This window comes from Sorghum bicolor, chromosome 10 (genome assembly GCF_000003195.3).
Source record: "Sorghum bicolor cultivar BTx623 chromosome 10, Sorghum_bicolor_NCBIv3, whole genome shotgun sequence".
NCBI classification, from domain to species: Eukaryota; Viridiplantae; Streptophyta; class Magnoliopsida; order Poales; family Poaceae; genus Sorghum; species Sorghum bicolor.
In genome coordinates, this window is record NC_012879.2 from 56657442 (window position 1) to 56669749 (window position 12308).

The following is a 12308-nucleotide window of genomic DNA, read 5'->3' on the forward strand; positions in this document are numbered from 1 at the left end:
CGCAGCGTCAATTTGATAAGTTGTGTTTGGTGAGCAGATCCTCCTCGACAGTGTTATCCTATAGTATTACTAGTACATTTGGGAGAGTGTTGCACTCCTGTACATATTTAATTAGTGGTGAAGACTAGTCACTATTCAGAGTGGAATCCAGAAAATATATAACAGTTTTCCTGAAGACTCGCGGACAACGACTTTTAAAGCGCCGGAATAGTCAATAGCTAGGTTCTTTTCCTTTCCCCCGGTAGGCTTTGTTTGATGCCTATGTATTCATATTCACCTAAGTTCACATGTGTTGAAATAGTTTTAGGTAAAAAATAGTTTAAGTTTCACTCGAATAACACATATACATTCAAACAAGGCTGTGTTACAAACTTACGATACGGTTCGTTTCCCCTTAAATAAATCCCTGTTTGGTACAAATACTGTTGATAATACAGTGGTAAATATATGTAGGTTCGCAGGTTTTTAAAATTATTTTTCAGATTTATCCAATGGTCTTAATTTAGGCCTTGTTTAGTTCGCAAAATTTTTTGTTTTTGGGTACTGTAGCTTTTCGTTTTTATTTGACAAACATTGTCCAATCACGGAGTAACTAGGCTCAAAAGATTCATCTCACAAATTACAGGTAAACTGTGCGGTTAGTTTTTATTTTCATCTATATTTAATTCTCCATGTATGCGACCAAAAATTCGATGTGACGGAAAATCTTGAAAATTTTTGCGAACTAAACAAGCCCTTAACCACAATTCTTTTCGAAGAGAATATCAGGAACTATTTGGCATACTATACATTGATCAGTGCATATCTTCCGAAATAAGTATACTATAAAAAATTGGTTAGTATGACAATATTGATGTTTTTTTTATAAATATGGTCAAACTCGAGATGGTTTCACCTGTTACTCTTCTAGAATTACATTTTTCTTTGGGGATGGAGGGAATAAAAATCTTATGTGACTTTACTTGTCCTTTACTGTATGATGAGTTATGATGTCATGATCATGTAAACACTAATAATTTAACGTGCACACATTTGGCCATCTAGTTTTCCTTCCCCTTACTGTAGTTTCTAAATTCTTAATTGAGAACTGAATCCATTTGTTAGGGAACATGATCCTTTATAGATTAATTGTAATCTTGAAATCCTACAAAAATGGAAATAACAACTTTAGCCACCATCTACATATATGGTTTACTTGTAAGATTTACTTAAGAAGTATCCCCTCCACTTTAATGAAATGATTTCATTTCTTCAAATAAATTATTCCATTTTTTGTTTGGGAACAGACCACACTGATCAAAATTGTGTGTGTTCTTAAATTGTCTAATAAATCATTCTCCAATTGGCCTAAAGATCGACTAATCACCGGTCGGTTGAAGTCTATACTTAGTCGTTACAAGTATGATCATGAGTGTTTATATCAATGGGCACGAGTTTTAGTTACACTGCAGGCCCTAGAAAACTCAAAACCCAGAGTAGTAGTAATACACAGAGTCACAGACGATTGACAGATCAAACCAGTTGCATGAGTAGTAGTTCATTTGCTTAATTTTTTTGTTCCAAATTATTAATTACTCTCTTTGTGCCTTTTTAACTGTCATCTCACTTTCTAAGAAGTCAAATGTACTCAAATTTGACTAAATATTTATAAATAATTAATAATATTAATATTTAAGGTATATAATTATTATCATTAGATAGATCATTGATTCTGTATTTTCATAATAAAGTTATATGGACAAACAAATGTTGCTAATAATTTCTATAAGCCTAGTCAAACTTAAAAAATTTTGATCAAAATAAATATCATAGAGACACTTAAAAAGGACAGAGAGAGTAGGTCGTTTTAGTTTTATTCTAAGTCAAACTTCTTTAATTTTAATGAACTTCTAAAGTATACATCAACATCAAGAATTAGATTAGTTTAATTGGATTCGTTTGATATGTAATGTCAGTAGTTTTTTTATAAATGTGATCGAAGTTTAATATTGACTTAAAACAAAACGAAAAATAGTACATTTTAGAATGGAGGAATCGACATTCCTTTTCACAAGTTAAGCGCAAAAAGATTAAATATAGCTTATACGCATGTGTGTTATTATATACTCCCTCCATACCCAGGTTAGTTGACGTTTAGGACATAATTGTGCTTACCAATGAGTCATTAATTAGAGGTATTTTTTCCATGTCTGCCCCTATTAAATATGGTTGCAGGTATACCCTTTATGTGAAACGATCATGGTTTAGATGGCTATTTGCATGCGAGCATGCGCCGGGCTTTGGGGTTGCATGCGCTAGTAAACATTAATTGCGGTTACAGGGGCAAACGCGTCCACAGACTGCATGCAATGGCTTGGACGACATCCTTTGTGAAAACGCAAGTATCACCCAAAACGACAAGTAATATGGGTACGGAGGGAGTATAAAAATATCTAGCGCTCGTACCCGCGTGTGTTATCACAAATAAAAATATCTAGCTCATTGTAGTACCGTAAGGAATTTTCAAGCGCAGCTAGCTAGAAGTACTAGCTAACGATCCTTGGACCTTTGCGCAGTTTCAAATGTTTTTAGAATGGAGAGGGAGTACTAGCTAGGAGTACTTATAGCTAATATTAGCTATGGTATTATGTCAAGAACCACTTGAATTAACAATATGAAGGGGGTACGTTTTAGAATGGAGGGATCAACATTCCTTTTGAAAAACGAAGAGGGAATAATAAATATAGCTCGTACGTGTGTTATTACATAAAAATATCTAGACGTGCAAATGGGTCTCGTCTAGCTCATTCTAAACTGTTCGTAATGCAAGAAGTTTTCAAAGAGCGCAGCTAGCTATCTAAAAACCGTTGGACCGCCTTGCGCGATTTCAAACGTTTTTTTTTCTTGCACGATCATGGACCAATAATGATACCGTCTCCGTAGCGTGTACATACATTTGACCCTGTGGATGTTCAATGCGATATGCGACACGTTTGACGGCTACATGTCAAGGTCAACCAGGCCAATAGGAACACACACATTGTTGGCGCTCTGCTACATTTCAAAATCGTGCGTACATATAATATTACTGTCCACGACGACGTACCATTTGAAAATGGCAACGACGATGAATTTGTAAGACTCATCATTTAGTATATAAAAAGGAGTTGTGTCATGGCTTTGGATTAGGAGCTAAGCATCTAGGAAAGTAATATATGATAATTTGCATGGTCGATGTTTTTGTTGGGGAATGGCCGTATCCTTTCCCCTGGTAGCGTCGAAGGATATCCTTCACCCGAGGAACCTCCGACACATGAAGCGTCGAAGGATACCCTTCACCCAAGGAACCTCCGTGCGAATGCCATGCGGAGGATCCCGAGAAAGACTAACGTTGACGACTCGTTTTATCGTGCCAAATGTATGCAGGGACTGAGACACCCGCGGAGGCTCACAAGCAGAGAAAGAAGGAACCTCCAATCCTCCCAAATTCCGAGGATGGCGAGGGATGCGGCGGAGGAGAGGAACCTCCGACGCGGAAGCGTCGGAGGATCGGTGGCCAAGGTGGCCGGCGAACCTCCAGAGCAGCCGAGCCGAGGGACCTCCGGCACGGCCAGGCTGAGGAGCCTCCGACAAATGAGCGTCGGAGGATCGACAGCCAAGCGGAGGGCACGAGCCTCCGACTAGTTGAAGCCCTGGACAGGAGGCGCACGCGGGGTTCGCAGTGTGAAATTACACGAACAACTCAGGGTCAGTAGACTGAAACATAGGAATATGCTGGGATATTCCCCCACCGTCATGGGGCATATCTGTAATTGTCTTAGGTCGGTTTCCGAGCCCTATATAAGGGGTGTGATACCGTCATTAATACAGAGAGCATTCATTGTATTCACCTACTGTTGAGCATACTGTTCGCTACTGTTCCCCCTCTCACTGCACCGAGTGAGAAGGTTCCCATTTCACTATACTGCTAGGGAGTGCGGAGAGCATTTTCCCAACATTGGCGCCCACCGTGGGGCCTCGAAGGATCACCTACGATGGCTGGAAAGAGATCAAGCACCACGAGACTTCGGGCAGAGCCCTCCAGAAGAGGAAGGCCGAGGAGGGCCGTGCGGAGTGCGTATGCGACCGTAGATGAGGAAGACATTGAGAATGAGCAGCCAGAGAACGTGCAGCCGGAAGCCGGAGGCCAAGAACCTCCTCCCGCCGCGGGGCCGGCGCAACCTACAGCCAAGCAAGAGCTCCAGCTACTGCAAACGCAGCTGCAGAACCTTTAGCAAGAGCGAGACCGGATCGCTGCAGCCTACGTCGTAAGCCAGGAGGCAGCACTGGCCGCAGCACAAGCGGCTGAGATCAGGCAGCAGCTTTCAATCTTGCAGGCAGAGATCCTTAGCATGCAGCCTTCACCTCAGCCGACGATCCAGCCCACTGTTCTGCCCAGCGCCGGCCCAACGTTAGATGTGCAGCCGGCAAACTACGGTGACACGCTACGGAGCTCATTGGACCTTCGTTCCCCTCTGTCCGAAGGATTGCAGACCTCACCTTGGCTGACAACCTACAAGCCGATCACGCTCCCTAAGTTCAACGGAAAGGCTGACCCCCGCCAATTCCTGATGAGTTTCGAAGCAGCTGTGGCTTCAGCTGGAGGGAATGAAACCGTAATTGCTAAATCCTTTGTGATCGCGTGTGGGGGTATAAACCCCTATACCCTCATGGGCCTATATGGGCCGCACCATCAGAGGTGGCTCGGCCCACAAGATGAAGACGTGCGGCGCACGACTGGTCGGCGTGCACCGCAAGGCTACAAGATTTTGTACCAAATAGGATACTTTGCTTGTAACTCTGTCCCTTCAGGATATATAAGGAGGGGCAGGGGTCCCCTAGAGGACAAGTCATAGATTATCTCTCAACACAATCCAATACAACCAGACGCAGGACGTAGGTATTACGCCAACTCGGCGGCCGAACCTGGATAAAAAGCTTGTCCGTGTCTTGCGTCACCATCGAGTTCGTAGTTTGCGCACCGTCTACCGATAAACTACTACCGTGGGTATACCCCAAGGTAGACTGCCGACTAGCTTTCGTCGACAGTGGCGCGCCAGGTAGGGGGTGTGCGTACAGCTCTCCCGACGAACAAGATGGTCATCATCCCCGACTTCGCGGCCATGGCGGGCGACTTCACGTTCACCGTCAGCTTCAACAACTTCACCGCCATGACCACGGAGGAGGTGTAGATCCGATCTGCGCTAACCACTTCTTCATCGACGTCGGCGGCGGCTTCAACCACGCTGGCTATGACTCCGACTACTCCAGCAACGTCTCCGACCACGCTGACAACGCGTCACCCGCTTCCCTGCTACAAAGGGAGGCCGATCGACAACACCGACCTGCTCGGGCCATCGACCAAATTGTTTGGCCTACTTGCTCTGACCACGAGTCGCAATAATAATCGCCGCGAAGAACGACGCTACGACAACAGCGACCACCATCATGACAAGTCGAAAAGCTTGAGGGCCGGACAATTTTGTCATCACCGACTAGACTTTCATCCAAAGATAAGTACACTTCTAATATCTTATTTATTTTTGGCATAATATTTTTTATTATCCTTCAAAAACAACTTTTTGTTTAGCCACACTAGTTTTTTCTCCTACACGAGCTTTCCAGAGCCGGTACTGTCTCCGACTCCTCCCTACACGTGCACGAGATCCGCCCTCTGCGTTCCGGGTGGTCGGCAGTACTCTCTGACGTGGCTGACAATCCTACGCATGCCTAGGTTCCGCACCTCATGCTGATTGTTGGCTAGACCAGAGCTGGTACAAGCTCTAGGATGAATTAACTACTTGTGCTAATTTTATAACAAAAAATCTAAAACTTATCTCAGTACTGATTTTTATCTAAAGTTTATTTATACATCATGTACTACCTATTCTTTATATTTATTTTTCAGGGGTTTGGCCCAGTCGACAAGCTACGCTCGGGGACTCGTCGACTATTCCCTACGCTGTGCCCGGGGACTGCTCCGACCACCGAGCACGTTTACGTTCCCAACCACGCTCGGGGACTTGTCGACTACTCTCTATGCTATGCTCGAAGACTGTGCCGACCACCGAGCACGTTTACGTTCCCAACCACGCTCGGGGACTTGTCCACCGGTCCCTACGCCGTGCTCGGGGACTGTGCCGACCACCGAGCACTATACGCTCGGGGACTGGTCGACCAGCTCACCAATTTAAGAGCTTGGGGACTGCACCGACCACCGAGCACTATACGCTCGGGGACTGGTCGACCAGCCCACCAATTTGAGAATTCGGGGACTGTACCGACCACCGAGCGTTCTATGCTCGGGGACTGGTCGATTAGTCTATTCAATTGCATACGAGCATGATATGCTCGGGGACTGGTAAATTCAATTTTTTAGACCTTGCTACAAGGCTCATACTTCGCCTTCCAGCAAGCTCGGGGACTACATCGGTACGATGCATCTGGCGATGCATCTCAGTTTCAGAATTTCTTTGAGGACTTTTCTTTTGACCCTGGCACCACGTGCCTACGTCACCTACTACCAGGCTCGGGGACTAAGTGGGCACACTTCACCTTGCGGTGAATGTGCTTGCTTTTTGAAAGACTATACTTTTCAGAAAAGTAAAGTGGGCACACTTCACCAGGAAAGAAATCTTTTTTAATTTGGAGCACCATGCATTCTTCGAACAACCTGCTTCTTTGATGTCAATGTTGATCAACTGTCTTTTGAGTTGGTCAAAATACCGTTGCAACTGTTTGGGCGACTTTCCTGTTTATTGAAGACGTCAAGCCTCGCTGATCGAAGAAGCTCAAGACGGCGTGTTACATCACAATACATGGTGCTCGGGGACTAGCTGTGGGGGTATAAACCCCTATACCCTCATGGGCCTATATGGGCCGCACCATCAGAGGTGGCTCGGCCCACAAGATGAAGACGTGCGGCGCACGAGTGGTCGGCGTGCACCGCAAGGCTACAAGATTTTGTACCAAATAGGATACTTTGCTTGTAACTCTGTCCCTTCAGGATATATAAGGAGGGGCATGGGTCCCCTAGAGGACAAGTCATAGATTATCTCTCAACACAATCCAATACAACCAGACGCAGGACGTAGGTATTACGCCAACTCGGCGGCCGAACCTGGATAAAAAGCTTGTCCGTGTCTTGCGTCACCATCGAGTTCGTAGTTTGCGCACCGTCTACCGATAAACTACTACCGTGGGTATACCCCAAGGTAGACTGCCGACTAGCTTTCGTCGACATCGCGGCCGAAGGAGATGCCTTGGCATGGTACTCGATGCTCAGGCCCGGGTCGATCTATTCATGGGAGAACCTTTGAGACAAGATTTTGGCAAATTTCCAAGGATTTGCTGTTGAGTCACTAACCTCCACGGACCTGTTCCAGTGTCGCCAGAGTCAAGGAGAAGCACTGCGGGAATATTTCCAAAGGTTCGTGCAGACTAAGGCGAGAGCACCCGGCGTGCCGGAGGAGGTTGCCATTGAGGCAGCTATCAAAGGTCTTCGCATAGGGCCCTTTGCAGCTCACTTGGCCAGAGAGAAGCCAGCATCTATGCACGAGCTGTACCATGAGTTCGAGAAGTATTGCAGGTCAGACAACGACTACCGCAAGAGGCTGGAAGACCAGAACTCTCAGAAGAAGCAGGGCAATGACAGAAACTCGCAAAAGAAGAAACTTAGCCAGGATGAACGACGGCCACAACGAGAGGCTGGAGGACAGATGATGAATATTGAGCAACCAAGGAATGACAAGCCGGAACATAACCGTCCACCGGCGGAACCGCGAAACCCGGAGCGCAAACCCAATCAAGCCGGAGGAGGAGGTCGAAACATAGGATGGCAAAAAAATCAAAATCAGCGGCCACGGAAGCAATATTGTTTCTTCCATGGAGAGGAGAAGGGTCACTCCATCAGGGATTGCCCGGACGCAAAGGAAACTCAGGAGAGGATCAAGAGAAGGTCAGCTCCACAACCTCCGCCATTAGTCGCTCAACCTCGGGAGGTGAATCACACATTCCCGCAAACCTTCTACCAATCATATGTCGGAGGTTCGAGCCAGCAGCACCCAGCTCCAATTCAGCCCGGCGCGCTAGCCTCCGCTTACTATCCTAGCATCCTGCCAGCTTGGCGCCCAGCCCAGCAGCTCGCAGACCACAACCTTCCACCAACCTATGTTCCACCACGTCCCCCACAAATTACATACATCGAAACCACGCAACCCCACCAGCAGCCACTGCCTTCTCCCCCAAACCAGCTACAGTTGATCCAAGCGTCACCTCCGTCAAAGGCCGAACCCCACCCCGATAATCAGATCGGCCCTCATACACCGCTGCCTACGATTGGAATGATCTTGCCAATAGCTGGAGGGTCCTCAATGGAGTTCCAGACAAAGAGGCAGAAGAAGGATCACCTCCGGCTCGTCAACAACGTCGCAGTTCAAGGGCCGGTCAGATGCACTGATTGGTCAAGAACCCCAATAACCTTCACAGAGGAAGATCTAAGGTTAGAAAGCTACCCACATACGGATGTCATGGTCATAACAACGAATGTTGCGGGTTGGGGAGTGAGCAGGATTTTAGTAGATTCAGGGAGTTCCGCAGACATAATATTTTCTGGAACCTTCGACTAAATGAAGCTCAGCAGAAGCCAACTTCAACCTTCGGAATTACCTTTGATTGGATTCGGAGGAAAGCAGATACATGCTCTGGGAAAGGTCGCCCTGCCTGTATCCTTTGGCACATCGAAGAACGCAAGGACAGAGTATATTACCTTCGACGTGGTGGACCTGCACTACCCATACAACGCCATATTCGGGCGGGGGTTCTTGAACAAGTTCAATGCGGCTGCTCATATGGGATACCTGTGCATGAAAATCCCAGCTCTGCACGGAGTGATCACTGTTCACGGAAGTCAAAAGGAGGCAAGGAACATAGAGAAAGCAATCTACAAGTCTTTCCAGAACATAAACTCTGTGGACTCCACGCAACAAGAAGCTTCCCAGCCACCAGACATACCAAGGGGGAAGACAGACCTGGCCGATCAGGAGGAAACAAAATGTATCCCTCTACAGGAGGCCGCTCTAGATAGGAAAGTCACCATCTCCGCCACCCTCAGTAGAGAGGAGGAACTCGAGTTGCTGGACGTGTTGCAAAAGAATCAAGATATCTTTGCCTGGAGTGCCGCTGACCTGCAAGGAGTCAGTAGAGACATCATAGAGCATTCGCTGGACATCGACCCGAGAATGAGGCTGAAGAAACAGAGACAGAGGAAAATATCTGAAGAAAGAACCTTAGCCGCAAAGGCAGAGGTACAAAGACTTCTGGACGCAAGTCATCAGAGAGATTATCTACCCGGAATGGTTGGCAAATGTGGTCCTAGTCCCCAAGAAGAATGGCAAAATGAGAATGTGCATAGATTTCACAGATCTCAACAAGGCATGTGTTAAAGACTCCTTCCCCTTGCCAAGGATAGATACCTCTGTTAACAAAGCCACCGGTTGCCAGAGATTTTCGCTGCTGGATTGTTTCTCCGGATACCATCAAATTTGGCTCAAAAAGGAAGACGAGGGAAAGACAAGCTTCACAACCCCATTCGACACGTATTGCTACACCAGAATGCCGGAAGGTCTCAAAAATGCTGGAGCAACCTTCTCCAGAATGATGGGGAAGGTTCTGGGAAGTCAGCTGCAGAGAAACATCATAGCCTACGTCGACGATGTTGTCGTCTTGAGCAAGCGCAAAGAAGATCATATCAAGGACATGCAGGAAACCTTTGTCAACCTCAGATCTGCCGGGCTGAAACTTAACCCGGAGAAATGTATATTCAGGGTCAGCAAGGGAAAAATGCTGGGATATATCATCAGCTCTGAAGGAATCAAGGCAAACCCGGACAAGACAAAGGCAATCATGTCAATGGCAGAACCTTCAAGCAAAAAAGAAGTGCAAAGGTTGACCGGTCGAATAGCAATCCTCAACAGATTCATTTCAAGATCTGCAGAGCGAAGCCTTCCATTCTTCAAAGTGCTGAGAGGAGGAGGCAAAACAGAATGGGGTCCAGAGCAATCAGAGGCCTTCAAGCAGCTCAAAAGCTACATTGCGACTAATCTGGTGGTAACTATACCCGAACCGGACATCCCACTACTGTTGTATGTGGCTGCCTCCGAGCACGCTGTCAGTGCTGTTTTGGTGCACGAGACAAGCGATAGTAAGGGAACAGTGCAAAGACCCGTCTACTATGTGTCCGAAGCCCTGTCAGGAGCAAAGTTGAACTACACGGAGATAGAGAAAATCGCATACGCAGTCTTGTGCGCATCAAGGAAGCTCAAGCATTACTTCCAAAGCCATGAAATCAAAGTACCCACCTCTCAGCCCTTAGGTGATATCCTTAGGAACAAGGAAGCCTCCGGACGCATAGGGAAATGGGCGGCTGAGCTATCACAGTTCGACATCATCTATGTCCCTAGAACCTCCATCAAGTCCCAAGCCCTGGCTGACTTCATGGCAGATTGGACACCTTCGAACAAAGAAGAGGAGAAGGTAGTCAACCACCCGTGGACACTTTATACAGACGGCGCCTGGGGGCAATCAGGAGCAGGAGCAGCGGCCGTTCTGATCGCACCATCCGGGCTCAAGCTAAAATATGCTGCGAGACTCGAATTCAAAGCAACAAACAACATAGCTGAGTATGAAGGGCTCATCCTCGGACTCAACAAAGCTAAGGCTTCGGGAGCCAAAACCCTGCTCATCAAAATAGACTCCCAGGTGGTGGCAGGACAAGTGGAGAAGGAATACTTAGCACACAACCCCGAGCTGGCAAGATATCTGGCTGTCGTAAGGGGGCTGAAGAGAAGGTTCAAAGGGTTCACCCTGCAGTACATTCCAAGAGCCGAGAACTACGAGGCAGACGAGCTAGCAAAAGCAGCAGCCAACAACACCCCCTTGCCAGAAGGAACCTTCTACCAAATCGTTGCAGCACCCGGAACTGAATCGTTGCCGAAAGCTTTTCGCCCAGTCCTGCTGACAGAAGGCGAGGATTGGAGGCAGGCAATAGTTGACTCCCTCAAAGGCAAAACAGCCACAGACGATGAAGCGTTAACTAAAGAATAGAGGCAAGAGCAAGGAATTACACCATCATTGACGAGATCCTGTACAAGAAAGGTGTAGTCCAACCTTTGCTGAAATGCATATCACAAACCAAGGGCAGAGAACTCCTGCAAGAGATACACTCTGGGATATGCGGGTCTCACATTGGACCTCGCGCATTGTCTGCCGAAGCATTAAGACAAGGCTTCTACTGGCCAACTCACATCAAAGATGCTGAAGAAATAGTGAAGACATGCAAAGCCTGCCAAACCTTCTCACCAATTCAATCAGGACCTTCAGCACCAACTCAGCTCATATCAGCATCATGGCCATTGCAAAGATGGGGAATGGACCTGGTAGGACCGATGCCAACTGCCTAGGGGGGAAACAAGTTCGCCGTCGTGGCCATCGAATACTTCACAAGATGGATTGAAGCTAAGCCATTGGCAACCATAACTTCAGAAACAATCAAAAAAATTTTCTGGCAGAACATAGTCTGCAGATTCGGAGTTCCAAGCTTACTCACAGTTGACAACGGGAAGCAGTTTGATTCAGACAATTTCAAAGAATTTTGCCATCACATAGGAACCAAAATTGCTTTCGTGTCTGTCTATCACCCAGAGTCAAACAGGGCCGTGGAGAGAGCAAACAGAATAATATTCTCTGCAATCTCCAAGACCTTACTCAACCTACGAAAGGGGAAATGGGTTGACGAGCTACCTAGAGTTGTGTGGTCACATAACACAACAGTCTCAAGAGCAACTGGGTTCACCCCATTCAAGCTCTTGTATGGGGAAGAAGCAATGCTGCCAGAAGAAATCAAACACCAAAGCCTACGTTCCATGAAGCAGCAGTTGGCTGAAGATGAAGAGTATTGCAAGGAAACCTTAGAATCAATAAGACTTGAGGCAGTGGAGAACATTACCAGGTATCAACAAGAAACCAAAAAATAGAGAGACCGCAAGGTAGTACGGAAAGACATACAAGATGGGGACCTGGTACTCAGGAAAAAAGGAGATCACCCAAACGCTGGTAAATTGCAACCCAAGTGGGAAGGACCTTATACAGCAATACAAGCGGGAAGGTCGGGATCCTTCTACCTGAAAGACCTCGAAGGTAGAACCTCCACCCACACGTGGAACGTCAACAATCTACGGAGATTTTACATTTGAGTGTAAGGATGACCCATGCGAAATAAGCGGTGGCATCCA